The sequence below is a fragment of the Leopardus geoffroyi genome, chromosome B3 (assembly GCF_018350155.1).
Source record: "Leopardus geoffroyi isolate Oge1 chromosome B3, O.geoffroyi_Oge1_pat1.0, whole genome shotgun sequence".
Classification (NCBI taxonomy): Eukaryota; Metazoa; Chordata; class Mammalia; order Carnivora; family Felidae; genus Leopardus; species Leopardus geoffroyi.
In genome coordinates this window covers 14,996,774-15,021,496 of record NC_059337.1, presented here as the reverse complement: position 1 = coordinate 15,021,496, position 24,723 = coordinate 14,996,774, and the positions used below count along the sequence as shown (strand labels likewise).

At 54.5% G+C, this 24,723-nt stretch overlaps 1 long non-coding RNA gene across 2 annotated transcripts in view; it reads right to left on the bottom strand.

Annotated features, from left to right (window-relative positions):
* The window catches only part of LOC123582538, an 86,345-nt gene extending 66,725 nt beyond the window's left edge, over positions 1 to 19,620 (bottom strand). Inside the window, exon 1 of one of the 2 annotated variants that reach the window (XR_006704448.1) lies at positions 18,690 to 19,620. This is a non-coding gene — a long non-coding RNA (uncharacterized LOC123582538). The remainder of the gene's footprint in view (positions 1 to 18,689) is intronic. The other variant, XR_006704447.1, reaches the window with a different exon arrangement.
* Between the last annotated feature and the right edge of the window lie 5,103 nt (positions 19,621 to 24,723).

The following is a 24,723-nucleotide window of genomic DNA, read 5'->3' as shown; positions in this document are numbered from 1 at the left end:
TGCTTTGGATTCTCCTTCCTGTTTGGCTGAACACCTGCACTGTCAGCTGCCTTCCAGTCCCCACTGATCAGCCAAAGAGGGTAAGCAGAAAAAAACTGGGGCTGTCTTATTTCCGTGAACCAAGGTTGGCACCTCTAGCGTGAGTCAGTGGGCTGTGGCCGAAGGATCCTGCTCCGGTTTCCCTGGGGACAAGGCTTTGGCCCCCTTAGCATCTCAGCATCCAGACAGGTCCCACCCCTCAAGGACAATGTCCTAGCAGGGTTGTCAGGAGCAGTCACGCCCTGCCTCTGACCAACAGGCAAAGGTTCTTCTCACAGGTGAGAAAATGATCCCAAGCAGTCAGTAAAACAGAAAACAAAACAAAACCAAAAAAAAAAAACAAAAACAAAAAAAGCAACCAACCATCCGAATGTCTGTAGAGACCTACACATGTGGCATTGCACCTAAGACAAGGAAAGGCATTTAGATCTCTTAAGGAAGTAATGATTTTGAAGACGATCACGGAATGGAAAATGGAGACAACTGGGGGAAGGAGAAATAGAGTTAAAGTCACATTGCCCATCCTTTGATCCACCCATCCCCCCAAAAGGATAGATTCTGAGGGGCCTCTGGGTGGCTCAGTTGGTTAAGCTCTTGATTTTGGCTCAGGTCGTGATCTCACGGTTCCTGTGTTCGAGTCCCGGTTCAGGCTCTGTGAGGACCCCACGGAGCCTGCTTGGGATTCTCTCTCTCCTGCTCTCTCTCTCTCTCTCTCTCTCAATAAATACATAAACTTAAAAAAAAAAAAAGAATAGATTCTATAATCCAGGAACGCTTTTGCATATAGCCAAAATGGATAACTTGGTGCTACTGATTTTATTAGCAGAAACCCTGTGATGAAAGAATCTTGGTTCTAATCTTGCCTCTGCCGCTGACTAGCTGTGTATGACCTTGGGCCTACTAGGTGACCTCTCTCTGCCTTGGTACCCACATCGACAGTATGGAGATAGTATAACGAATGGCGTCCTATGTTTGTTGCCAGAGTTAAGGTATCTGACATAAATAAGTGAAGTGGGAACCTGTCTGGCTCACACAGCTGAGGGGTCCTTCAGATAAAAGTTAACACCTGATGCGACAGGTATTAACATTGGAAATGATAGGCTACAGATAGAATTATCCTCATAGAGTCTCGTTGCTTCCACCTGCCATATGTAGGTCTACGTGGTTACCATCAGGACAACAGCCATAGATCTCATTTGTTATTTGTTTGCTTGCTTTTATATTACTTATCCAATAATATGTAACATATATGTTCGTATATTTACTTAAAGGAAGCAAATAGCAATATATATAGAAATATATAGAAATATATATTTACATGGGGCGCCTGGGTGGCGCAGTGGGTTAAGCGTCCGACTTCAGCCAGGTCACGATCTCGCGGTCCATGAGTTCGAGCCCCGCATCAGGCTCTGGGCTGATGGCTCAGAGCCTGGAGCCTGTTTCCGATTCTGTGTCTCCCTCTCTCTCTGGCCCTCCCCCGTTCATGCTCTGTCTCTCTCTGTCCCAAAAATAAATAATAAAACGTTGAAAAAAAATTATAAAAAAAAAAGAAATATATATTTACAGAGAATGCAAATACATAATTACAGAGAATCATACAGGGAGGGGGGTTCTAATAAGGAGGGTATTTTCTTAAATTTATGGAACGTGAACTTGCTTAGCTAAGAAACCACCCTTGTGAGAATGGTGAAGAAGGAACAGCTTAAAAAGTAAAGAAAAATGGTGAGGTCAAATACCACCCGTCCCAATTTGGTAAGATAGTTCATGGCTCTCTATCATTGCTACTACGTAAGTCTGTGAAGACAGCACGGAGGTAGATGAGAAAAAAGGGGGGAGACGTCCTCCTCGCTATTATGTCTCTCCATTAACACCTGCAGACAGGTCCTTCCGGTGACACAAGGGGACAGCTCTCTGTTCCACCCTGAGAACGTTGTTCTGGGGTCCCGTGAGGAAATGGGACTTTTTAGTAAAAGGGAAGCTCTCCTTTGTGTGTTTACATCAGTGTCTCTCCCCGTCATAACGGGGAGCATGTTGGGGTGTTTGAAATGTTGCTTTGGGGCTACAAATTGTGTTACGTGCCTCGCACCAAGCCGCACCCATCTCCAGAATAAATCTGCACAAGCGTTGCCTCGTAGTACAGGTGCTCTCTTTTCTTTTTTTCCTCCTTCCACCCCCACCCCTTACATCCAAAGGCAAGCGCTCTTTTCGTGGGACCTCAGAAAGGAATGATGATCTTCTCATTCTCTCAAAATAAATCAATAAACTTAAAAAAATAAAATACGGAAAGTGCAAAGTCATGGCTCTCAGCCCTAGAAGCATGGAGGGGAATCCCTGACCTCAGCTGAGGGGTTCAGGCACTGAAGCCCCTCACTGGCTCTGCAATGGGGGGGGGGTGGTCAGATCGCCAAGCAAGGCCACTGCTTGGTCCCAGAGAGAGGCTCCATTTTGCTCTCCAAGTGCACAGATTTCTCTCCTGAGTGCGGGTTAGGACAGAAGCTGGCCTCCAGTAGGATCTCGCTGGTTCCATCCAGGTCTCTGCTAGCTGGCTAAGCTTGGTCAGGGCTCTCAACCTCCCTGAAGCTTCCTTTCCCCAGCAGGGAAAAAAAAAAAAAAAAAAAAATAGGAGGCCATTGTAGTACCTATGTCTCAGGGGTGTGTGAGGGTATAAAGACATAACTACAAGTAACAGGCTTAGCCACCTGCAGGGCTCCAGAATGTATTTCTGACCCTTTATTTCTATTTTTCTCCACGTCTTTCCCAGAGAATCTTTCTAGCTGTGGACAAAGTTGTTGCAGGAAGGTTAACACCCCGTGAAAACCACTGCTGGGCAAAGTTTAGAGATGGGAGGCGGGGTCAAAAGCGCGTGTGGATTTCATCAGGACTGGGCGGTGGAAGAGGGGAAACGGGGGGAAAAGGGCCGCAGCCGAAGCCCGAGTTCCAAGTCCAGCGTTGGCTGCCATTCCGGGTGAGAAGCGTCTCTTGTTGACCAGACCCACCCAGGTCTCGCTCCCGATCCGGGGTGAGAAGAACGAGGCTTTTGCCCTTGAGGCCCTAACGTGTTCGGAAGCCCTGCCTCCCCTGGGTGTCTCCTTGCTCTCACCATGATGCGGAGCGAGGCAAGCGCGGGACTGTCGATCTAGGGGACGCTGGGCTGCAAATCCAAGAGCAGGCAGAGGGGGAGGAGGGTTCCGAGCAGAGAAAATTGGGGCCAGATGCGGACTGGGTCCTGCTCTTCCGTCCTCAACTGAGCCTTGAAGGAATCTACCCCCAACGCGGAGGGAGGCCGCGTTCCCAAGTTCTTGCCGATAATACCGAGTTCCCCAGCTCCTCCATCTCAAACCTGCTCCGATGTTGCAGGAGGCCACGAGGACCAGGGGCCGGGAACCCTGCACCCGTCATCTCCTGATCACGCAGGAAAGGAAAAGAACTCGGTTGCGAAGAAAAGGAGATGTAGGCGGTGGGGGTCGTTGCGGGGGAGGAGAGGAGAGGCGTCAGCTCGCCTTGCTGGAAGCCTCCAAGAGCAATAGACTTTTGGGTTCCCAAGGCCAATAAGGTCTAGCAAGCCCCGGGGGAAGCGGAAGTTCCCCCAGGAAAAGAAAGGACGGGTTGGGGTCCCAGTGACGCGTGTGGTGGATGCCAAGTTTCCCAGCCCCTTGTCTTCCTGTCACCACCCCCACCTTGCGCACAGACATCGGTTAGGTGAGCCCCAAACAAAGGCCATAAGGCTTTCCCACCGGGCCTCGCGGGGCCAAACCCAATGGTGGATCCTTCTCGCCTGTTCTGCCCTCTGGTTTCAACCTCGACCTCCCCTGGACAGTTCTTTCGAGCCTAACTGACTTCTGCCCCGCACAGCGCTGGACCGAGAGGGGAGCCCGGCGTGGCTGCGAATGTCTTAGCCTTCTCTGGCTGACCTGCGTGTCCGAGACAGAATGGTCAGGTCCGCGGGGTACCCTGTGGGCCCAGGGTCCTGGGCTCAGCCTCACTCGGGTGGCCTCCCAGGGCCTGTGAGGCACCCTCCCGCCTCTAGTACTTGTTCCCTTTTCCCAGCCTTTAAACGGGCCATGGGGATCTTAACTCAGGGCAGTGGGTCCGGAGATTGCCCTACCCTCTCCCCTACTTCTTTCAACCTGCTGCTCTTCTGGTAACAGCGGCGCAGACGGTGCGCTGAAGGCCGCGGGGGGGGGGGGAGGGGGTCCAGGCTGGGGGGCGGTGTGTGTGTGTGTGTTGGGGGGAGCGTCGTACGATTCTCAATCTTGTTCTTTGTGCCTAGAAAGCCGCGTGGAGCCCGCGCGAGGGGCGAGCGCGGAGTGAGAGGTGACAGAGAAAAGCATTGGCCCTGCGGTCACAACGAGGACACTTGCGGGGTAGGGGAGTCGTGCCCGAGGGCAGGAAGGGTGAGGGTAAGTTCCACAAGCCCAAGAAGGAGGCCAGAGGCTTCCCGAGAGAAGGAGGTGACGAATCTTGCTGCCTCGAACGTTCTGCCCAGGCCCTCAAGGCAGAAACCCGAGGCTAGGGAGCACCATCAGAGACCGAGCTGGGTAGGCGGAGCACACGAGGGGGCGTTTCAGCATCAGGCTCCAACCTTTGGCTTCTAGCCCCGGGGCGGGAAACCTTCCTACCTCCTCGGGGCGAGTCGGTACCTGGAGAGGCCAGGCCAAGGCTGGGGGGAGGAGGGGGGAGGGGGTGGCGCTCCCGAACCACCTGGAGCCGCCGCACCGAGCCCTGCGAATTCAAATCCAGTGGAACGGTGAGGGCAAAGGCCTTCCTAGAGCGGAGTTCACTCCCGACCGCGCATTGACTTTCCCGGTGTCTGCAAGTCCTGATCCTGACCTCATAACCTTATTCAGTCTCCGCTCCGAGTTCCAGCCCACTCGGGGTGCCCGGCTTCCCCAGAGTATCAGCCAGGGTAGGGACGTCCACCGCCCGGGATGGATTCGCCAGGGACCAGGTTTCTCCGAGCTCCGCCCGGGGGCGCCTCGAGCCCTGTGTCCCCAATCCCGGTGTGGCCGCTCTGCCTGCTGGGCGGCCGGCCGGCCGCGGCAGGGAGAGGCCAGGCAGCCGCAGGCCGCGCGCACAACTTTTTTGAAACGCTTTGCCGTCCACCTGAAAGGTGTTACAACAGCAATTCAATTACAGCCAATGGCGCACATCGTCCTCGCAGCTGGAAAGTCGGTAACTAACTGCGACCGAGCAGTGCAAAGGAATGTGGCCAAACGGACGTTACTTATTTTATTTTCCGCTCCTCCTACAAATCCCCCCCCCCTTTCCGTCTTTTCCTCGCTCTCTATTAATTGTAGCTGGACCTCTGGTTAATTAACTCCAAAGAGCTTTGTCTATCTGGATAGAAACACACTGAGAAATTTGCACCGGATCCTAAAAGCTGGACGTGGCTCAAAAAGATCTCCGGAAGTTCCTCTCCTTTCCTTCCACCGCCATAGCCGCGGCCCCCAAGGAATAGAGCTGTAGTCCCCGGTGGCAAAGTCGCCTGGGAATGTGGCCACCTAGGTGCGCCTGGGTCCGTGGCCGGGCTTCGGCTAGAGAGCCTCGTCCCAGGGCATGGTGTCCACCGAAGCCCATGTGACGTGGTCCGCAGGCACCCAAGGAGAGGTCGGGTCTGCTCCTAGGGGGCCCGCACTTGGGAGTTCATTGGAGAGAACAGACACGTTCGCCATTGGTGTCACGGCACGTGCAGTTCATGCTAAACTCTAAATAGCGTTCCGTGAAATTAAGAATATCAACAAAAATGAAGTAAGGTGTTGGGGGGTGGGGACGAGGTCGGGACGAGCTGCTTGCTCTCCAGGACAGTGGTAAATCATTACTCCACACGTTAAAATCTGGAGGGAGGGTTGGAGGAGGGGGAGAGGCCCTCACCAGGCAGCCTCCGCAATCATTTAGATGAAGGCAAAATTAACATTCGCTCCTTTGAAGCTGGGGAGGAGATGGCCCAAAAGCGCATGTTTATTTAGTGGATGTCGTATCAAAACGGGAAGAAACGCGTTGGCTCGCCTGGAGTTTTTAGTTTCATGATTAGTTGTTTAAAACCTCATTTCAGAAAAGGCCAAGATGGCTACGTGGGAATTCGAGCGCTTTCTCGCCGCCCCGCGGGGCGGGCCTCCCCCAGCAGCGACGGGATGTTTCCGACGTGGAAACGCTCGGTTTTCCGCGCCAGTGTTAACGCAGCCGGAAGACGCCTCCGGTGGCGCCGCTTCTCCCTAGCCAGCACTCGCTAGACCCGGGGATGTTTTAGTGCTTTACTCCCGGAGAGGGCAGAGCGCGAGATACAGAGGTTGGGATGGGGTCCCGGCGGTGGCCTCCCTGCCACCAGTGCCCCTGAGCTTTCCACCTGACCCCACGCCTTCCCTGGCCTGGGCGCTGCCCCCTCCCCGCCCCTCCCAGAGCCGTCCTGGCCGCAGGGGCTCGGCAGCTGCAAAGAAGGGTGCACACAGGGTCTCCTGAGTCGAGGCGAGCCGAGGCCGTGGCGCGCGGGCCCCAGCCCCGAGTTTGGACCGAAATGATCCCGGAGCAGGGTGCTCGGCGCGCGCTCTGCCCTGGACGCACTGGGCTCTGGGCCATGCACAGCCAGACGTGTTTGGGTTGTTTTTGGCTTTGTTTGCTTTAAAACCTAGAGGCGCGGGTTCCTCTCCAGCCCCGTGAAGCCTCTGACCTCCAGTTTACAATTCTCCGCTGGGCCCGGCCCTGACCTTTTTTTCTTTCTTTCTTTTTTTCTCCTAAGGCGAGAATGGAACGGCTAGAGGAAGGTTCCTCGCCTGTCCTCCGCTCCCAGGGCCGGCGATGGTAGGAAACAGGGAGCCATCAACATAACCAGAGGTCACCGGCAGCCTGTGATTTGGAGTTGTCACGCTTGTCCCCGCCCCTGGAGTTCCCGGTTAAGCGGTTGCAGGAGGGGTCGAGTTTCGCGGGTTTCGCCTCCCTTCCTGGTCTGAGGAAACCCCTCTGCTGCGGGCCAAGCGGGCAGCCCTCACGACCGCTTCGTTCTTGGTGTTTTTCACGGAGGCACCGGCCGGGTCTGCATTCTGCAGGGAGAGTTACCCCAAGACCTCCCACTTTCCAGCGGAGCAGCCTGGACCCCCGCTCCGGCCTGCTTGGGGGAAATCCCGGGCCCTGAGCACGCCCGCGGTGGCGTCGATGGCGACCGAACCCTGGCCCGCGTGCGCCGCCTCCCCGCTGGGGCCCGGGCGCGGCTCGGGCTCCGGCTCCGAGCACACGCAGCCCCCTCCGGCCCCGGGGGGGGGGGGTCCCTTCCTCAGTCTCCCGGCTTCCTTCCTTCTGCTTATCCTTGCCGGCCCCTTTTGCACTCCGTGAGCTTCTCCGGGGTGCCAGGAAAGGCCCCATAGAATTCGCTGCACGAAAGCTCGCTTTTAAAGCCCGGCTGGGAGGGCTTGGTCCTTGATGGGCGACCGGGAGCGAGACTTAGAGCCCTGCGGGTGGCCCTTCTGCAAAGAGAAAGCTCCCCTCCGTTTGCAGCTCTGCTCGAGCTTTTTAAAGTTCTACTTGGAACCTGCTCGCTCTTCCGGTACTGTGATTCTGGGGGGCGGGGAACCGAGAGGCCGATTTTGAGGGTAGAGGCCGCCCTTCAGACACAGGGCCTCCAGTTCTGCGGTCGGAATTGGCTCCTCGGGTGTCTGCGAAAGCTCGAAGTATAGGACTCGAGGGGCACGCACGCTCCACTTTTCTCCACCTTGCTTCCAGAATCACCAAACCCAGGGCGCCTGCGGCCGCGTTCTCGCTCCCTCTCCGCCCGGCGCAGCAAAGCTGCAGGGGCTGGGGCCTGTCCCACCGCCCGGCGGCCTCTGGGGTCCTCCCGCCGCGCCTCAAACCTGGGGCTCCCGCAGCCGCTGCCCCAAACTCCAGACGCGGGAGGAGTCACGGATTTGAACTTGTGAAACCAGTTAGCGCAACTCTTATGGAACTTTTCCGTTTCTGCCCACCTGTTAAAGAACACACGTTATTAACGGTTTAAGTCGGTAATTCGGGAAAACAGGAGTCCTTCTTTACACCGGCCTCTTCCCCCCCGGGAGGGGGGGGGTCCCTCCTCAAGAGAGAGCTCCTAAAACCTGCACTTAAGGGAAGTTCTTAGGAAACTCACTTGTGCTCCTCTTGGTCTCAGAGGAAATGAAACCCAACTATAATTCAGATGGTTTCCCCCAAATAACTTCTTATCTAAGATAGCCAGCTAAAAATTAGAGTTGGCAGTGATGATAAATTAGCCCCTTGTTTTACTCCTCCTAAAGTTCCCCAAACCAGTAGAAGCTAATTGGAGAGGATTCCTATTTTGGCAAAGTTGACATTCATTGCTTCTGGTTGTCCCCAACGTGTTCTCCAGCCCTAGCTGTCTAACCAGTATTTTTTTTTTTTTCTTCTTCTTCTTCTTCTGCTCAGCCTGGTCCCATTTCAAATTCCTTACTTTGGTCTGTTCTCATAGAACTGCCCTTCCCACCAGTTCCTTTTATTTTCTTTCCCCTGGTGGATCAATCACAGAGACAATTGATTTTTCTGTGTCCTGTTTGAACCAGAAAGTGCTGACATCTTGGGGGGGGGGCGCGAAATATGAGTGAGCATTAACTCTCACCAAATAAGAGGCAACCAGGCCAATCTCTGGGTTTAGTGATTAAAGTTGTGTGTGCATACGTGTGCGTGTAAGTGTATACTCCTGTCTACATACCTGAACTTGCATAAATTGCCAGTGGTAAGAAATTTCAGTGTGCTGCAGGAAAACACGCTAAATGAGAAATCGTGTTAGCAAACCAGATCTAAAAGTCCAGGAGTAGATCACTAATTAGGAAAACCCAAACTCTTGAGCTATGGTCCTATGCGAGCTAGCAAAGAATAATTTTTCCCTCTTTTCTTGGACATAAGACCCTAAATTCCTTTTGACTGGAAGGAAGTTACGAGACAAGATGCAATTTTCTCTTTCTTTTCTGACAACTGTCATCCAAAGGATCACAGCCCATGTCAGAGTATCTGTCTTGAAGAGAAGAAAGAGAGAGGGAGAGAGAGAGAGAGGGAGAGAGAGAGAGAGAGCGCGCGCGAGAGAGCACTCGTGAGAGAGGTCCTGCAGCCCGTGGCCATCTCTGCATCACAATTTTCCAGACCTCTATTTTTGATTGTGATCCCACTGATCTGAGTTTGAAATGCGAGCGTAGTGAAGCCCCTAAGCCTTCAATCGTGTGAAATTTTCAAAAGATCTCTAGAAGCAATCTCAGGCTGCCTGACCCCTGACAGGCGCCGATCTCTTTATTCCTCTCTCTGCCAGCACTTTATTTGTTGGAATATCTTTCAGATTTGCACCTCCAGATGACAAACCTGAGTGTTTATTATGTGTACATGAATCGGAAATCTTCAAGCCCACACAAAAGCGCCATCTTAAACATAATATTTAATTTCCCAGCCTCGGTGCCTCCTTCTTTATTTGCTTTTCATTAGCTTAAATATTTTTTCCAGGTCTCCCATGTGTCACTTTGATATTTAGATGATTCTGGCTTTTAATCATTTCCCCCTTGAAAAATCCCCTGTCGCCTGCCTCTGCGGGGCTCACACTGCAGTGTCGCTGTGTAGTGGGCGGTGAGGCCTCCGAGCTGGTGGCAGGGCAGTTCTGGGGGGATGTGGATCCAGGCAGGATGGGGGCCCTGGAAGTGGCAGAGAAATGCTTGTATTAACTGGCGGCCGGAGCTGGGTCAGGACCGGTGATGATGACCCTTCTCATTCCACCTTTCCTCCTCAGGCCTTTGAAAATTCTTTATGTTGTATTTCAAAAACCACACACATAAAATAAAACCTCGGGTGCTTGGCAAAGGTGCTCTAGCAGCTGGGAGTCGGCCCCGCTGGGCTGCGGACGTCTCTGAGCGTGGGCTCGGGGTTGAGACTCCTCACCCAAACCGGTCAGGCACTGCCTGGCACTCCCTCCGAGCCCTGGCACTCCCTCCGAGCTGCCTTTCTGGGGATCCCTAAATCCTGGGGCCCTGGGGGCACTAGAGGGAAAGGGGGGGCGCTTCTTCAGAGAGAGCTGCTTTGTTACAAGTGCCCTCTGTCAAATAACTCCACAGACGAGATTTGGGGGTGGATGACATCGCCCATCCCCCCCCCATTTCAGCCCCCCACTGAGGCTTCGGATCCCAGAGGGGCACCTAGGTGGACTGAGCTGAGACACAGCCGCACCCCACCCCTGCACAAGCAGAAGGTAAATCGCCACCCTCGAGGACAGTTCCGGGCTGGGAGGTGGTGAGCTACAGCCTGAACACCCCTCCCTCTGTGTTTGGATGGGCCGTGTTGCTATGATTAACTTATTAAACCCCTTCGTAATTATTTTAATTTGACTCCAAAAAATACTTTGGGCGGCGTTGCGATGTGTTTGTATTTATCCATCCCCCCCCCCCCCCCATAAAACCTGTGTTAAAACAAATGTTACTTTTCTCTCTCTGTACATAGACCCTCCCTTTTTGAAATAGACCGCAGGGACTGCCATTAGATCGAATGGCAAGTCTTTATGGAAAGTGTTTTGCATAATTACATACCAAAGCCAGAACAGTCACCTCCACATTTTATGGGTCACAAACCATCAACAATTGCCACATTATTGTCCACGAAACCTTAGTCCCTTCATTGACGGAGCGGACTCCACTGCCTAATCTAGAACGAGAGAGGATGGAAATTTCTTCTAATAAGAACCCGAGAAGATTAGGTCCCCACTGACAACGTGTTTACATATAGTTATAAAGTTCAGAGGACCGACAGGGAGAGGAAAGGAAATCGGACTAGGCCTGATTAGGAGCGGCGCATCGGTCTAACGTAGATAGCGCATCAAAAGGAGCGGCTGAATGCCTCTGCCGTTTTCAGATCCGACCCCTTTCCTACCTTTGTGATGCAGTAATTAAGATATTCTTATTTAGACAGACAGCTTCTCTGGTAACTGAATAATATTAGCTCCTTTGATGTCAAACTTTTGACAGTTATCACACCAGCACTGGGCAATTTAGTACAAATACCCTCCTTAAAAAAGAAAGAAAGAAAGAAAGAGAAAGAGTGAGAGAGAGAGAGAGAAAGAGAGAAAAAGAAAAAGAAAACCCCATCGGCTTTAAAGAAATCTAATAAGTGTGATCCTTAGCACCAAATGATCTAAATCGCCGCCGACAGGCCGCCCGGCTATAAATTACATTCGGTGTTACATAATGAAGGCGAATTTGGGTTTTAGCTCATTGAGCAATTTTGGTGGAAACTGGAGCGGAAGCCCCCCCAACTCTTGCACCCCCATTCCCGACCCCCCGACCTCCCCCCACTCCCCAGAGCCGCTGCCCAGATCGGGAGGAAAGCGCCACAAAGTCGCCAGGGTCAGAGCAAGGATGGGGGGGGGGGAGGACGAGGTCCGGCCGCGGTGGGGGCAGGTGCGGGCAGAGCTCGATGCCCTTGTCCCCGCTCGGGAGAGCGGGACAGGACCAGCCACCTACTCCCGGGATGACACCTCGCCGTTGCTTTAGGAGCTTGGTCGCCAAATTTGGGATTTGCCAGATGGCAGGATTATTTTAGCGTCTGTTATATTATGTGTGTGGGTGTGCGGGGTGGGGGGGAGCGGGTGCAGAGGGAAGGCAGGAAGTCCAGAGACCGCGCTGGTTCCTTAAAAACACACGCCCGTTCCCTCTTTGCCCACTCTCGGGCTACGGCCGCGTGGACCCTTCCCGCGGCTCTGGGATCTCCGAGCCGCCCTGCGGCAGTCAGCAAGCCGAGTCTCCGCCATCCCTGCCCTTCCACGCCGGCCCACTGCCCGCATATCTAGACCCGGGACCCAGATGCGCGGAGCTGGGGGGCGGGGGGGGGGACGAGAGAGCTTCCCTCGGAGAAGAAAAGGGGGGTGGGGCGGCTAGGAGCGTTGGAAGGGAAGGGGGGCAGAGAGGGCGGGTTAGGAGGGATGAGACTGTGACGGTGACACCTGGAAGGCATTGTCCTTGCGAGCGACACCTGTCAATCTCCGCTCCGGGGTCCCGGGGCCGGGGGCGGGGAGGCCGCGGGTCTCCGCGGTGATGTCATCGCAGAGTCCCTTCCCGGCGGAGGGCGGAGAGGACTGGGAGGGGCGCCAAACCCGGCGGGCTGAGAGAAGGGTGGGGGAGGAACGGAAAGAAAATAAACAGAAATCGCTCTCACTCGCCGCGTCCTCTGCTCCGGATTTACATGGAAATCAATAATCCGACTTTAGGGTTATTTCTGATCTTGATTGACCCGTCTTGCCTTTTTTCACTGGGGGAGGAGGTGTGGGGTTACAGCCTCCCCGCCTACAACCCGCAGTCCTTGGGGGGAGCCCTGTTACCCCGGAGCCTTGAGGTGACCGACCCTCCTTCCAGACCCAGCTCCCTCTTTTCCTGGCGGTTGTTTCCAAGCGCAGGCTTCAGGCTTAAAGAGGAAACACTTGGGGATGAGTTTTGAAAGTCTTCCGATATTGCAGGGGGCGAGGGGAGAGTTAATTAACGCCGGGCTCGCTCAGCGAGTGGGAGAGGGGGCCTCGGCGTGGGTGGGCGGGCCGGGTCCAACACCCGGGTGCGCGCAGCGCGGGAGGCGTGTGATCGGGAGGCCCCAGCTCGGAGGCCCCGGCTGAGGGAAAGCGATCTGCGGTGGCCTCCGCGGGGGGCTGCTGCGGTGCCCCAGGCAGTCGCCCGCCGGTCCTGGGGCAATTCTGATCTCCCACCTACGGCGCTCCCACCCCCACCCCGCCGAGCACTACTGGACTCTCCCTCTTCCTATTCTTTTCGGCCTGAGCTAATTAGCAGCCTGCCAGCGGCCTGATTTATGGAAACGCTCGGGCGGGCGGAGACGCGCCGCCAGCCGAGTCCCGGCTGCCTCGGGGCGGAGTGGAGGAGGAGTTTCCACCGGCCTCCTCCGAAGAGTTCCCCCCCCCACCCCCCGCCGCCACCCCCACCACCACCACCACCGCCCCGCCGGAAGCTAGAAGTTGCCGTCCCTCCTCCCCACCCTCCACCCAGGCGGGTCCTGGAGGCCCCTGCGCCCTCGGCGCCCCAGCCTGGGACTCCGGGCACCCTGGCGCCAGCGGGGCGGGCGGGGGCGGTGGCCGCGCAGCCTGCTGCAGAGTCTCGGGCGGGCAGGTTCCAGCCCCAGCTGACCCGGAGGGCAAGTTGGGCGCAGATAGAGCGGGAGCCTCCTTTCCCACGTTCGGGTCTCCAAAAAAAAAAAAGGAAATCGGACCTGAGGGCGGGGGGGAGGGGATGTTGCTCAAGGTCGGCACCAGGCCCCCCAGCAGCGAGGAGGCGTCGTAGGCCAGGGTGGGGCCCCGAATGGAGCCACCAGCCCAGCCTGCCCCCAAGAGGTTAGGGACTGTCCCAGGGGAGGGCGTGGTCCACTTCACTCCCTACCCCCCCACTTCCCCCCTATATTTTCTCTTGGATCTTATCCTCAGAGGGTCCTCTGAGTTGCTGCCACCAGTCAACAGTCTGGGAATTTTGAGCTAGGAGAATGCGGGGCCACCGATGGTCCTTAGAGCCACCCAGCCAGGCAACTTGCCCAAAGATGCGGGCGCCGCCTCCTCGCCTCTGGAGGGTTGCACTCGCTGGTCAAGCGGGAAGAGGGCGAGAGGTGCTCCGTCTCCACCCACCTGACCCAGAAATGAGAGGGAAACGGGTGGAAGAGTCAGTGAGGAAGTACACCAGAACCTGTTGCTGGTGGTCCAGCAGTCTGGGGAGGTCGCTAGGTGACCGACTTGACCTAGAAGCAACGACGCAGGGCGATAAAAGAGAGAGAGGGGAGCATCTGTGTCCTCCCCACCTCGGGGAAGGGTTGGGAGAAAGAGCGAGCAACAGACCCAGAAGGCCAGGCACCCCGGGGCGTGTTTTCCTCGCTCAGACTTGGGATGGGATGGGGACAAGGGTTGAAGTCACTGGGAAGAGGGCAGTGCCCCGAGTCTGGCTGTGACCCACCTTGCAGTGGTGGGGAAATGTGATCTACAAGAAAGTGTTTAAAATTTATTTAAAACACCCCACCAGTTCACCCTCCAGAAACCATATCTGGTCTCTGACCCCCGCAGGTGCAGAATTGAGAACCTTCTCCCCCATTAGGAGACCTTCAACTGCCTGCCCCAGTCCCCCTCTGTCCTGGAGCTCCCTCCCAGATTAGGGCCCGTTGATGTCACTGAGAGCCCAAAGCGCCCCCCCCCCCCCCCGTCAGGGCCTCAAGGAAATATAATTTCCTGCTCATCTTCCTCCCCTTCCTCCCCCACCTCAGTCACCACCATTTCCAAAGAGTAAGGGTCTTTCAGGCCCTGGCCCTTCCCCACGCAGTTGGATCAAGAAGAGGAGACCCTCAGCCAGCTGGGGAGCTGGGCTGAGCGCCCATCTACATTGTGGCATTCAGTCCCCTGAATTTCCAACTGTGCTGATGACTGTCCAGACACACTACGGTGGGCCAGATCCGTGGCCGAAGTCTCAGCGGAAATGGAGACCCGCCCACCACAAAATGTCGCTGCAGACAGCGTGGGTCTCACTCGGGCTGGCTCCCAACGCAGGGACCCGGGGATCTGCCACTCCGGAAGTCCCCCGCAGGCGGACTCCAGGGCCCGCAACCCGCACAGCAAATGTTGGCTGTTAGGCGCCCAAATAATATTCTTCATTCGTCTTTTTCGAAGTTGATTTATAGCAATCGACAGGTTAAAGCCTCATCTGACTTCATTACTTTTAAAAGCTGTCTATTTCACAACTGTCACTTTTCATCACTTAACTCAAATAAATACTTGAAGAAATGAATTGGAAGAGACTTTTAGATCATGTTTATAATTCTTGGTCACTACGTTCACATTCCTAATGACCTGACCCGCCGGAGTTTCTGTAGACTTCTCAATTGGGCCGAAAATTCTTGCATTTACGCTAGATAACTTCAAGGAAAGTGAGGTTGGCCAGAAACCGGCTAAAAGCAGCAGCACAGCTGGTAGGAAGCGATAGGGTGCAGGTTCAGCAAAGCTTGCCAGCGGCCACCGTGGCCCAGGCCGGGCACCCGAGGCCACTGGGAAGGGTGGCGGCTCCTGGGTCAGGGCGTTCCAGTGCAACCAACTGCTGGAAAGAGGGCCCAGGCTAACAGCCGCTCGATGCTGCAAACCCAGGAAGGATTTCATGCAGAGTGGAAAGGCTGTTCATTTTTACTGTTACTATTATTATTCCTATCATTGTTGCAAAAATGTTTGGGAAGCCCCCCCCCCCCTCCCCGCTCCGACAACCACAGGTGGAGTGTGACCGGGTGAAAGGCATTTCCTCCGGGTCAGCGTTGACCTAGAGCTTGTGAGATACCCAGGGAAGGCAGAAGTGTGGAAACGAAATCGCTAGGACGCAAGTGCGTTCAATAAATCGAAATAGTTTCTTCTTCAATTTTGCTGCCATTTGCCAACGCTGAGTCCTCTAGGGCTCGTGCCACTCAGACCCTTCTCTCTCTTTCCCACCCACTCACTCAGAACCATCTCTTAGAAGTAGGTTAAGAAAAGAAAAGAAAATTAAGAAAACAGAAAACAAAGGAAGGAAGAGGGGGAAAAAATAAGGAACGAAAAGAGAAGGAAAGGAAAATTACAGGAAAGAAAAAGAAAAACCTATTAAACAGAAAAACTGCCTACTTTGGAGGACAAAGCAATAGCGAGCGCATACGATGTTCTTTCCTTTATTTTTTCTTAAAACAAGAAAAGAGAAAGAAACAGCCAAGTCTGCCGACCCTGGGGGTGGAGGAGGTGGGCGACGCTCTGGTGTGTGGAGCGCGGGCCTCCCCGCAAACCCGGCGGAGGCTGAAGCCCGACGCGCGGATCCCGGAGCCTCCGAGGTCCCCGCACCCTGGCGTCGGCCCCGCCCGGGTGCCACCGCGAACGCGAACTTCGCAGATTCCCCGGAGCAACAGCGCCGGGAGTGTGCACCGGCCCCGGCCGGGGTCGCGGCTCGCCGCCGCCGCCGCCCGTCTTCCCCGGTCGTGGCCTCAAGCCTTCGCCCGCCCTGCGGACCGATCGGCCCAGAGGGGGCTGAGCGCTCTCCGACTTCGGGTGCAGAGGCGACAGGGACCGGCGCGAACCCGGCTCCGCGGCCGCTGCGTCGCTGCGGGAACGCGGTCGGCGCGCTCGGCGGCCGCCGGCTGGGTGCGCTGCCGTACCCTGGAGCGCCACCTCGCTGCGGAAACTGGAATGGCATGGCCATGTTCCCAGCCTTCTGCAGCCTAACTTGACCGTCACCGGACTTTTTTCCTTCGTCAAAACCTTACGAGAAGCCGAAACGCACAGGCCTTCTTCCCATCGGTTAAAACCCATTATCTGTGACCGACGTATCGCACAATGTCTGCATTGGGGTGAAGGGAAAATAGCAGGAGAAAGAGAAAAAAAAAATAGGTCTAATTTCACCAAGTCCAAGCTGTGACTGCTTTGATACGAAAGATAAACTAAATGAGAGATGTTTTCTTGGAGGCCCATGGGTTCGGGCCGCCGAGCTCGGGCCAGTCAGCTGAGGCCAGTGCAAATATCTCCAATGAGGCCTATGAAGCCTTCCCTTCCCAATTGTAAGTCCCCCCAAATTCACTCATTCTGGCCAGTCGGACATAAGAGGGACTTTTCCATGCCATGCCAGTGGCCAGCCTACCAAACCTCATATCCCACGGCCTTCGGCCCTGCTGACAAAATCATCACAGAATGCAGCCCTTAAACATATACACCTGTCGGCAGGTGAAAGCAGAACCAGCGAGAAGCACAGATTATACTGCATTGGACCCTATTTCCTCCAGCTGAAAACTTAAGAGGCTCGCCCGGCTCTTAAACCCTCACGACTAAAAAATATACAGCAAAATTAATTCGCTGAATATAGTGAGGCTTTGCTTCGACTTGTTTTCAAAGTGCACCATCCCAGAGACAGAAGGGATAAGTAAAACACAAATTTCACGAAACAAGTTTTTTTTTTGTTTGTTTTTTTCTGCGAAGATTCCAAACGCGGTGTTAAAAGTAGGACATGTATCTGGTGGTGCTGAGAGCATTTGTGTGGTTTCTTTGTTTTCGGGGGGGGGGGGGCGTACGGTCCTTTTTCTAACGCAGTTTCCACCACAAGTTTCTTTTGGTTTTTGTTTTAAGGAACTCAGTGGATCGCACATATAATGATGGCGGAACTGGGGCCCATGGGGTGGAGGAGAACGTGATGTGGTTGGTGCGTAAGCCCCCGCATTTTCCTGCCTGAGCAAATCCAACATAGAGACCCTTTCTTGAATCTTCGGTCTCCCTAAGTTCACAGGGGGTGCTCCGGTCTCTCACTGTGACCAGTACTTTCGGCCCTGCTCAGAAACTACAGGGCTGTGCGGGGGGGGGGGGGGGGGGGGGGGGGGGGGGGGGAGGGGGAAGCCAGGTTGTTTTCCTGGTTGTTTGTCCTTCCCCATCGGGCTAGGAAGGATTCCTAAAAGGGACCACACAGGAAAGAGGCCCTAATTTCTTAGCAGGACTTGAATGGGGATCTCTCACTCTGGCCAGCGGAGGAGGGGTGGCCTGGCCTCTGGGAGTCTTGGGGTCTTCCTGTCTGGAGGGATGCTACCTCCGGGCGGAGGAAGGTGTTGAGAGATCCTGGGAGCTAAGAGGTACTTGCAGGGTGGGTCCTGGGATCCACTGAGGGACAAGGGTGAGGGGCAGGGACAAAAACAGAAGGGAGGAGAAGCATCAGTAAATGAAATGCTTCAGAAGGGGAGTCTCTAAATTAGAAAGGTTTGCTCCTTTCTCTCTCTCTTTCTCTCTTTCCTTCCCTCCCTTCTTCTTCTCCTTCCCTTCATTTCTCTCTCCCTCCACCCCTGCTCACATTCAGATTTTCTGGGTTTTGTTTTTTTTTTTTTTGTACTGAATAATGCCTGGAGATGAAAAATGGTTTTTATTGCTATTACACTTCCTACCGCGAGATGCAGTGTAAGGCTCAGAGTTTGTATTACAACTATGTCACAATGTTTCACTGATGCAAAACATGTAGCCAGAGGGTGTTGCTAATGACTCCTGGATTAGAGCGAGATTGAGACTGGGAGGAGAAAGAGAGAGCGAGAACAGGAGAGAGACAGGAAGGGAGAAGAGAGGAATTTCATTAGAGGAGGGGGGAGGGGAAGCATCACAGAATCAGGTCTAATAATCTAATCAGGATATTTTCCGAATTCAATGTTCTCTCCAGGCTTGAGAGTGTGAGCTAGAGAGAGACCAATATCCTTTCAAACACCACAGAGGTTTTTTTTTTTTTTTTTTTTTTTTTTGCATGTTAATAACTATTAATTATGTTTACAGCCAGTTAGCTGAAAAACTGTCCTTTGGAAAGAATCAAACTTCGGAAAACGCTTAATATCTGATTAAAGGCTTTTTCCTGGAGCCGCGGGAGGTGGGAACCCGGTAATCACCCAAGGGGGTGCGGAGCTCAGCGCGGCCAGCAGAGGCTCACCGCCCCCGCCCGTGGCCGGGCCACACGTGTCCACACGCCTGCGACAGCCTGGTGGGCCCAGGGTGCCCCGCCGTGGCCGGGGCGGAGCGCCGAGGCGCAGCCTGCGGCCCGGGCTCGGGCTCGGCCTCCGCTTGGGTCTTGGCGAAAAGGTCCCTGCGGGCTCCGAACTCCCCGGCGCCCTCCCCCGGGACGAGGTCTACTTAGGGAAGCGGGAGGTTTCGCGGTTCCTACCGTGGCCCGGGCCGGTCCCACCGCCCTGCGGTCCGCTTCTGCCCCTCGGGGCACAGCGAGGAGGGCATTCCCTCGGGGCTGCGGCCCTTTGAACCCGGGGAGCCCTCGGCTCCCGCCCGGGCGCGCGGAGCTCGCTCGGGGCCCGGCTGCGGAGCGGAGTGTGGGTGGCGGGTGGGGTGGAAGGGGAGTGGGGGAGGCGGGAGGGGGCGGAGGGGCGGGGGCGGCAGCCGGGCGTTAAGCCTGGAAGCTTGGCTGTTTACCCAAACGATTTTCCTTTCAGGCCCGAGACGCCAATGAGACAAGATCAAACTCCCCTCTTCGGGGTGTGTGTGCGTGCGTGTGTGTGTGTGTGTGTGTGTGTGTGTGTGTGGTGTCGCCTCCTCCAAGCCGGGCTTTGTGAATGGGGGCTCCGGGACGCCGGCTGGGAGGGACCAGAGGCCGACCCGGACACCAGCGCCTCCTCCCGGGGGCGAGGAGAAACCAGGCGGAGGGCGCCCCAGACACAGTGGTCCGGAGCGAGACAAGCAAGCGACAGGGACACAGGCCGCGGAGAGATAAGGGCCGCGTCCCTGCAGGCCGAGCGGAGAGACGTATGGTCGTGTGTGGGAGGGGGAGAGGGGAGAATAATATGAATCACATCCCCCTTGCAGTCCCTTAATTTCCGATCCCAACAAAGCTTAAATCTAGCTCCTTGGGCCACTGATTTCTCGGCCGACTCCTTCGCTCGAGATATATTAGCTGCAAATTAGGCCAAGGTTTTGGCGATTACGGTACAATGCAGGCCGCGTGACACGCGCCGCCGGGCCTGCGCCTGGGTCCCTCCTCACGCCGAAAAATGATGAGAAAGCAAGAGAGGATGGATGGTCTGTATTGACAAGACATTTGTCATTTTTAAAGGGGTCCACATCCGAGAATAGCCACCAGCCTGGGGGGTGGGGGAGGGCAGAGGAGAGGAGGGGGACCAAGTCCCGGCGGCTTGCGCAGCAGGTGATCGCGGTCCTGGGCGTGGCTCCTGCCCGGCTCCAAGGGCCCTCTGAAACGTCGTTTGCAAAATAACAAAAACAGTATTTTTAGTACTGCTGATAATCAGAGGAATCAGGAAGACGGGCTTCTATTTGTTGGAGGTCAAACACTAAAACCCGGCTTCCCGGCGTGGCCCATGTATTTGGTGGCGCTGTCTCGGACAGCTCATTCCCTTCGGCCTGGCGATTAAAAGCCTACTCAAATAATTGTTTCTGGAAGAAAAAGGTGTCATGCCGCTGCTTCTGACTCATCTACGATTGGCACGCCTGCCTTCGCCTGTCCCTGATCCCCACCCCCACGCACTTTCTGTTTCTCTCTTGTCTCTCTTCCTCACCGAAGGGTCCCCCCCCTTTTTTTTATTGTTTTGAAACGATGAACCACCACCCCCTGTCCCAGGATGCTCTTATCTAACCGAAATTCCCCAGCCCCCGCGCTGACCGAGGCAGAGTGCAACGTTTGCTCCAGGCTTCAGTGGCCCAGGCCCGGACAAACACCCTGGGGGGAAGAACCACAGAGGCCTCACGTTTTCCGCAGGCGTGTTAGGGTGGAGGGCTGTGACTCCAGGGCTCAGAGGGGGCAGGGGTAGGGATCTTGGGGACCCCAGCTATGCGGTGATTGGTCTGGGATAAATGTGTGCCAGAGACTGAGATGCCCCACGGAGGAGATCTGATGTGCCTCGTGATAATAACAGCTAACATTTATTGAGTGCTTACTATATACAGTCATTGTGCCCATACCCCTGGAAACCTCCAAATCTGAGGTCAAACATGGTGGCCAAGGGTTGGCCATTGGAGCAACGGAGGCCGGGATGGGGCAGGCAGGTAGCTAGATAGGTGCCATTGTGTGGCGGGGGTAGAGGTTTCTGCCCCGCAATGCATTCTCCGGGCCAGGAGAGGCGGGGCGCCGCTGGCAGCCAGGAGCCCGGCCAATGCTTCCTCCCTCCCCGCCTGCGGTCGTCTGTAGCAGGGCCGAGGAAAGGCCTAACAGTTTCCAGTGACATTCCCACTTCTTCGCACTGGAACCCTGGAGGGAAGTCGATTGGGCGGCCAAGGGCCGTGAAGGCCAGCCCCGGGCGGATGGCGAGCGCTCGGCGCGCGTAGGGCAGGCTCCCAGCCAGGCCCGGGGGGCCCCCCGCGTCCTGCGCCTGCTCTGCCCAGGTCGCGGCCGCACTGCTCCAGGCGAGGTGCGCCTCCCTCGTGGTGCCAGGGGGCGCTTGACCGCCTCCGGGGCCTCCGCAGCCGAGAAGGGAGTCTCCGGCCTCTGAGGCCTGGTGCGCGCCGGGGCCAGCAGCAGGGCGCAGGCCGGATTGCCCTGGGAGCATTCCGGCCGCTCCCGGCCCCACCTCACCCCGCCGGGTTTCTCCGCCTCGCCTTCCGAGGCCGCTTCCCGGGAGCAGTTTTGCTGCATTCACTGCTTCTCCCTCCCATCCGCCTAAAGCAGGGGCTGAGACTAGCCCGTGACCCCGTGCCGTGCCCCGCGCGGGTGGAAAAAAGCAGGCTATGCGCTCTGTCTGGAGACAAAAGGCCTCCGCGCTCAGGCTCCTCCAGGCTTAGCCGCGGCGCGTTTCGCACCCGCCTCCACCTATGCAGAAGAGGCTGGTGCAGGTGGAAGTGTCGCTGTAGGGTGGCTTGGAGCAGAGAGCCTTGATTGATCCCAGAAGTTGGACACCTCCAAGGGCATAGGCACGGCCCGGGCATCTGCTCCAAAAATATACAGTCTGCCCCCAGCACTCCCCGCCAGCCCCCCATCCAGACATGCTTGTATAAAGGGGGCCCCTCGTTGCTTTTTTTTTTTTTTCCTCTTCCTTTCTAGTCTCCTTGCAAATCACCTGGCAGCTGGAAAACGCTCGCTCCTGTTATCGACCTGCAGAGGTTACTTCATTCCCGAAAAACGACTCTGGCTTTCCTTCTTCTAGTGGACCTAAGGGGGAATTCACTGGTTTTTAAAAAAAAAAAAAAAAAAAAATCTTTAAACTCTCTCTGGGTGTGAGATGTGGTTGGAGCACGCAGAGTCCCCTGTCTCCCCACACGGACTCCCCGCTGCACCTGGAAAGCTAGTCCTGCGAAGAAGCAATAGTCTTTTCCTGCAGTCTATCATTTCGGTATTACAAATAACAACCATGGAGCGAGAAATACCCCCGGCCTAAGAATATTGATAGATGATAGTAGCGATATTCACAATCGATCCTTTAATAGGCAGACGTCATAAATCACGTTCAATTCCCTGACTGCACACCACTTCGCTTAATAATATAATTAAGATTAAAACTCGAGAGGTATTGGAGGCAGCAGGTATTGATAGCTTCAAAAATTGCATTCTGGATATGATGGTGGAAGGGAAAGGGACCTCTGGAAAATATAACCCCGTTCCCAACATGTGAGGTCTTCTCTGCTCTCCTGTCCTGGGAGTCCCTTTGACCCTGCCCCCCGCCCCCCCCCCCCCCCCCCACACCTTCCCCCTACCACCACCAACAATCCCCATCTTTGATAGGTGAGCAGAGAATAGGCTGGCTCTTTCATAGAAATGTCAAGGAGGAAGTTAAGGAGAAATAGGGCTTTGCTGGGGGGGGGGGCGCGATTTCATGGATTTAGGGATCCTTCAAAGATCTACTCCTTCAGCCTGGAATCTGGAGGGGGAAAAAATGTTCAGGAGACCCAGGAAATGATATTGTTTGGTTCTTTCCACACGATCAATTTCCTCCACAGTGTTTTCCAAATTACGTTGAAATCACTGAACATCTACAGGTCTGCCAGTGAACTCCATCCCTGCGGTTTTCACGGCCTGTGAACCTTTCCACCACTGCTGTCCCATCCAAATCAGGCCTCAGAATGGAAACCAAAACTTCACATGAAGAGTAAAACCAGAGGGAGAGGGTCCCGTGCAGGGGGTGGCGATCTGCTCTTTGCTTCATGGCTGAAGCTGATTGTAAGTGTTGCTAAAATTATTTCAAAGAGTGAAATATTAATCAAGTCCATCAGCGCTGACAAATGAGAAATATCTGAAAGTCAGTGGTAATTTACAACTTTGTTATTAGTTAAGAATCGCCTGCCTTGTAACAGTAATTAATAACACTTAGGAATCATTTGGAAATCCCCCTCCCATGCTTTTTATTTTCCTCTGTCTCTTAAGGAAGGAAAGAGAGAAAGGAAGCAAATGAGTGATCAGTAGAAACAGGAAAAACACTGAGTCGTTAGTGAGGAGAACAAAACTGGAAAAAATAAAAGAAAGGGGAAAAAAAAGATTAGCCCCATGGGAGGCCATCAGGAAATAAAGAAAATATAGGAGGAGGGGTAGTAAATCAGAAAATGAATTCTGTAACCATACCCCATGAGCAGGCTGGCTAAAGGTTGAATTTCAAATGGCCCAGAAACCCCATCAAAATGAACAGTGCTGCTAAAAAATCTTGAAAGTAGCTCAGCTCTGAATCAAGGCAGAGCTCAGGGCATTGTCTGTTTTGTTGTTGTTAACAATGTATTTCTTTATAGCCCAGGAGCAGACGTGTGCAGGCTCTTTCCAAAATTCCATCCCTGGAGACCCGCCTGGCTTTCATGTTTCTGGTGTTAACTCTCCTCTTGGTCACAGACAATCCCCTCCCCCAGTCTTACATTGATTATTAGATTGTCTCAGCCCCACCTCAACAACGCACCAAAATAATGACTTGTTGAAAAACTATAAATCATTTTGGTTGTCTGAGCTTGGAAAGCCACTTCAGTCAACAGGCTTGCTGTGAAAAGGTAAAGAAATTTCCAGCCTTCTACTCACCGAGGAAAAGCTGCTACTTCCCTGAACTTTTATTTGTTGGATGGGGGAATTTTCCAGATTGGTGAAAAAGAGATGGAAGGGGAAAAATAACTTTGGCAAACTTTATCTGGCCTTTATTATAAACCTCAGTCTTGTCTCATGGAGCTCAGGCTACAAAAGGTAGCTAGAGATGGAGATTTATTGGTCTCTAAATGAAAAGATTCATTTGATATAAGAGGTTAACTCAAAGTTCCTATACCGTGACTAGCTTCGGCAAATGCCTCTGTCGAGTCAGCACAAAAGCAGTTCAAAGAAATCTTAAAAACACACACAGATATAGACACACAAACACACTTGCCCACTTAAGCCGCAAATGCAATTCTCTTTTCTTTGTTGTTTCTTCTGTCATTACAAATCTCCAGCCTCTTTCTAGGTGGCTGGGATGGCGGGCTCCCCCCATGCACGCGCAGCTGAACTTTGCCATTTTGTATCTTTTGCTTTTTCTAGCAGTGAATAAACGAATGAGGGGGGTGGTGGGATAAAGTAAGAGAGGAGAAGCGAACTAATTCAAATAAAGCAGAATGCGTTTGTAAATGAGGTGGAGGGGAGAGAGAGAGAGGGAGAGAGGAGGGGAGATGTGGACGGAGGAGAGGGGCTCTGGGATAAACGTAGGCAAACTGGAAATTGATGAGATGGGTTTTCAATGATCAGAGTCTATGGGTCCAACAGGAACCTGCAGAATATAAGCCAGTGCAGAGGGGAACCATGAGAGAGAACATGCCAGAGACTTGGGGGGGGGGCGGTGGGGGGAGCAGGGAGAAGACAGCAGGCAAGGACCTGAGATCCTGTGCAAGGAGAGAAACTATGGAGATGCTAATGAGGGAAAATTAACCTTCGGGGTTGGGTCTGTGACATGGGCCCTGCATTGAATGCCTGACCCAGGGGCTGCAAGCGGCTTCGCTCTGCACCAGCGAAATGAGATAATCGCTCTGAAACCCACCAGTCTTGGTGCAAACGAGCTCTGAAACACTGTTGTGGAGAGTAACTAGCCAGCTCCTCCAAAGAAAAGGCAAACAAATGCAAGCAGGCAGAGCCACAACCAGGCACCGAGAGAGCAAACCTATAGACATTGGGTACATTTGTTCAACTGTGGAGCCTCCCCCACCACGCCACCCCCGCCCCCCTCCCGCCCCTGCCGCCCTAGGCTGGCATATTAAAGGGAGGAGCTGGGCCTGGGAAATGAGAAATGTCTTCATCTCTCTTGCACCAG